Consider the following 4,357-nt stretch of genomic DNA (forward strand, 5'->3'; position numbering starts at 1 on the left):
AAGAAATGCACAAGTTATTCTGGTTAGGGACAGACCTGGCTGGGACATGAAGGGATTCTGTTCCCTAGAGCTCATATGGGTGCCGAGTTGCTGACCACGCCCCCCCAACCCCCACACCCTTGCACTTGGCGTGCGGGTGCAATTATGTGTGGCTCTCGACTTGGCCCGACTGCTCGAATGTGAAGCCTCTTCATTGTTTATATAAGGTAGTTTATACCCAGCCCTCCTCACACTGCTCTCCCTAGTAACAAGCGGCTCTGTTTGAGTGTCTCTTTCAGTGTGGAGAGACCGCGTGATTGGTCTGTATTTTTATATCTAATATAGCTGGAAAGGAACCGCAGTGAGTGAGTGCTTGAGTTTTCAGGTGGTGGTGGTGGTATTAGTGGTGGTAGTAGTGCTGGTATTAGTGGTGGTGGTAGTGCTGGTATTAGTGCTGGTATTAGTGGTGGTGGTGGTAGTACTGGTATTAGTGGTGGTGGTGGTAGTACTGGTATAGTGGTGGTGGCACTGCTGATATTAGTCGTGGTGGCATTAGCGGTGTATGTGTTCGCGTGGTTAATTTGACTGAACTCTTCTCTGGCAGTGCGTTATCTCTGTGAGATGAAGTAAATCAGAGGACCGCACGACAGTTAATGTCTAGTCGTATTGTACAGTATATTATTTCTTTTTTTATAACCCAGTGGGAAACCTTGGAAGCCGTTTATAAATGTCACGTAAGATAAGCGCAGCTGTAACTGATTGTCAGTAAGAGGAACAAGGGAGGAATGTCCATTTGCGGTCTCCCCCCCCCCCCCCCCCCCCCTCTCTCTTATTCTTCGGGCCAGCTCTTTTTGCCAATCTCTCTTGCCAATGAATCGTAAAACATCTTCTGAGCACAGAAATAGATTCAATAGAAATCTCATTGTTTTACATGCTGCTCTGCACCCAGACCAGGGGAGATGTTTGGGAAAGAACAAAGCGGGGCTCGCAACTCACTTGTAGTTCCAAGGTGATTTAATAGACAAAAAAAGGCAGTCGATGCGACGTTTCGACCTTACCGGTCTTCCTCAAGCAAGACCGCTTGAGGAAGACCGGTAAGGTCGAAACGTTGCACCTACTGCCTTTTTTTGTCTATTAAATCACCTTGGAACTACAAGTGAGTTGCGAGCCCCGCTTTGTTCTTATGTACAGTATTACTGTTTTTACAGTTTGGCTCAGCACCAACAAACGGAGGATGTGCGTTATTAAATTTTTCCGAGATGTTTGAGAAACCCTGCACCACTCTGCTAAACTAGTAGGGTTAAAATAGGTGAAGGGGGCGGTAAGGTGGCGTAGCGGAGATTGCGTTCGTCACCAACCCCGGAGACACTGGATTCGCCTGTTCGAATCCAGCTCACAGCTCCGGGGTTGTCACCAGCTTGGCTGGCCGTTCACACTAATACAATTGGCAGTATTAGAGGGTGGGAGAAGCTGGTGGGGTGGGTCCGGGTCGTTGTAAACAGCGACTCCTACAGTTCGGTCGGGGCGCCTGCTAAGCGCGGATAGGATCTAAGGGCGGTAGTGTGATCCTTCCACACGTTACACCCTCTCAGTGAGAGTCCGCGCTGCCAGGTGAAAAGAAGCGGTTGATTGGCTAGACGTGTGTCGGAGGAAGCACATGATAGCCCCCACTCTCCCAGACCGACTGTGGGGGGTAAGTGCGCAGCGACCAGGAAGGGGATTGGGAATTGGCATAACGACTAACATTGGGATGGGAGAAAATCGGAGGAAAAAGGAGGGGGAAAAGATAAAATAAAAATAGGTGAAGGGTGGAGGATAATCTAGTAGGGTTAAAATAGGTGGAGGATAATCTAGTAGGGTTAAGATAGGTGGAGGATAAACTACTAGGGTTAAGATGGTTGGAGGACTTGTATCAGGGGCACCAGTGTGTGTGTTTTGATCAGCAGTAATTGCAGTACGTTACAATGCCTTCTGATTACCTGTGCTTGAGGTAGAGGAATTTTTATGTTCTCTCTGAATTCTATCTCGGTTGCCTGTGGCCATTGTTACGTAACTAACCGTTAGAAGAACATTCAGTTCTCAAAGTTCTGTCTTGGATCATCGTATCGCTTGATTCATGCGCCTGAAAGCTTTTTTTTCTCGTCGACTCTAAACTCTCTGGGAGTTGGGAGATTGGCCCCTCGGCCATTTTGACCCATCGTAGATGGGCGAACAATGGGTGTAAAACCATAGATATCATAGAGTTCATCATTCTGTAACCATGGAAATATAATAGTCCCCATAAGCAAAGAGAGACGTGTTGTGTTTTGTTTTGTGTTGTCCTCCCTCCCCTCCACGGTCCATCCTGTCCCCTTAAATTAGGGGAGACTGGGCTTGTGTTGTGTTGTCCTCTTAGGGGAGACTGGGGTTGTGTTGTGTTGTCCTCTTAGGGGAGACTGGGGTTGTGTTGTCCTCTTAGGGGAGACTGGGGTTGTGTTGTCCTCTTAGGGGAGACTGGGGTTGTGTTGTGTTGTCCTCTTAGGGGAGACTGGGGTTGTGTTGTGTTGTCCTCTTAGGGGAGACTGGGGTTGTATTGTCCTCTTAGGGGAGACTGGGGTTGTGTTGTGTTGTCCTCTTAGGGGAGACTGGGGTTGTGTTGTGTTGTCCTCTTAGGGGAGACTGGGGTTGTGTTGTGTTGTCCTCTTAGGGGAGACTGGGGTTGTGTTGTGTTGTCCTCTTAGGGGAGACTGGGGTTGTGTTGTGTTGTCCTCTTAGGGGAGACTGGGGTTGTGTTTAGAACTGCCGCGGTATTGATGTTTTCCTTACCGCACAAATTTGCAAAATATTTCCTACCGCCGCGGTTATTACCGCACGCACAAAAAAAAAGTTTGAATGCATTTTTTTTTTAGTAGTAGTCTACTCTTTATAGCATATAGCCTGCCTCTAGTCTAAATGTCTATCTTTAGAGGATGACTTTGCAGCATGAATATTGTTTTGGGATTCGGCAAGCACGCATTAGTTATTGAAAGTGAAACACGGATTCGAAGTTTCCCCTCTGGTCGTGCGCCGTTCACTCGGTGTCGCGGGCAGGGGTGGTTACCCCCCCCGACCCTTTCTTATTATTATTACTATAAAGTTACTACTTTATAATAAAGGCATTCGTTTTGTGGCATTAACATTATATAGTTATACGTTCAATAACATCAGCGTATTTACCGGACCATAGCAAGGCAAGCAATTTGCTCAGAGCGTGCTGAGTTGTCCCATTCTGCGGTCTGTTAATAAAGTTTTCAATCAGACAAGTGTATAGAACGAAGGGCTTTTATTATAACATTCGTTGCAGACAGTAAAATCATTATGTCTCGTTTAGTACTCCTGAGGAGCGATGGTAGTCCACTCCGGCGGGGAGCTAAAGCTAACGTTATTAGCCGTATTGTGATGAGCTCTGATCAATGGCTGACATTCAGGATGTAAAAAACTGCAGGACGCTCCAACGTGACGCGTCTCTCTTCTGACCAATCAGTGGTCTGCAATGTTTCACGTGACTTTTCTGGTACCCAATAGGGTCGCTTGGAACCTCGATAGAGGAGTAGGGTATATCTGCAGAGCCGCAAGCCCAACGAGAGGAGGGTACTTTATTATTATTATTATAAAAAACAGCGGTGATGCGGTATTCAGCCTACTCTTGCGGTGGGCGTGATGTAACAGCGATACCGCGGTAATGCGGTAATCGCGGCAGCTCTAGTTGTGTTGTGTTGTCCTCTTAGGGGAGACTGGGGTTGTGTTGTGTTGTCCTCTTAGGGGAGACTGGGGTTGTGTTGTGTTGTCCTCTTAGGGGAGACTGGGGTTGTGTTGTGTTGTCCTCTTAGGGGAGACTGGGGTTGTGTTGTGTTGTCCTCTTAGAGGAGACTGGGGTTGTGTTGTGTTGTCCTCTTAGGGGAGACTGGGGTTGTGTTGTCCTCTTAGGGGAGACTGGGGTTGTGTTGTGTTGTCCTCTTAGGGGAGACTGGGGTTGTGTTGTGTTGTCCTCTTAGGGGAGACTGGGGTTGTGTTGTGTTGTGTTGTCCTCTTAGGGGAGACTGGGGTTGTGTTGTGTTGTCCTCTTAGAGGAGACTGGGGTTGTGTTGTGTTGTCCAATGTCCTCTTAGGGGAGACTGGGGTTGTGTTGTCCTCTTAGGGGAGACTGGGGTTGTGTTGTGTTGTCCTCTTAGGGGAGACTGGGGTTGTGTTGTCCTCCCTCCCGCCCCTCCAGTGCCACCCTGTCCTCTAAGTCAGGGTCAGGTGGGTCTCCTCCTCTGTGGGCGCTGCAGCACGCGGGCACAGAGACTGTGGGGCACGCGGGCACAGAGACTGTGGGGTCGTCACGCTGCCTCTGTTCCTTGAGAACAAGCTAAAGGCC

General features: G+C 48.6%; 1 pseudogene across 1 annotated transcript in view; it reads left to right on the forward strand.

Moving 5' to 3' along the window:
* The first annotated feature begins 706 nt into the window (after nucleotides 1-706).
* The window catches only part of LOC311223750, a 31,166-nt pseudogene continuing 27,515 nt past the window's right edge, over nucleotides 707-4,357 (forward strand). The window contains exon 1 of the transcript XR_014621035.1: nucleotides 707-713. The product of XR_014621035.1 is annotated as an uncharacterized misc_RNA (transcript). The remainder of the gene's footprint in view (nucleotides 714-4,357) is intronic.

Source organism: Notolepis coatsorum (assembly GCF_963971535.1).
Source record: "Notolepis coatsorum genome assembly, chromosome: 2".
NCBI lineage: Eukaryota > Metazoa > Chordata > Actinopteri > Aulopiformes > Paralepididae > Notolepis > Notolepis coatsorum.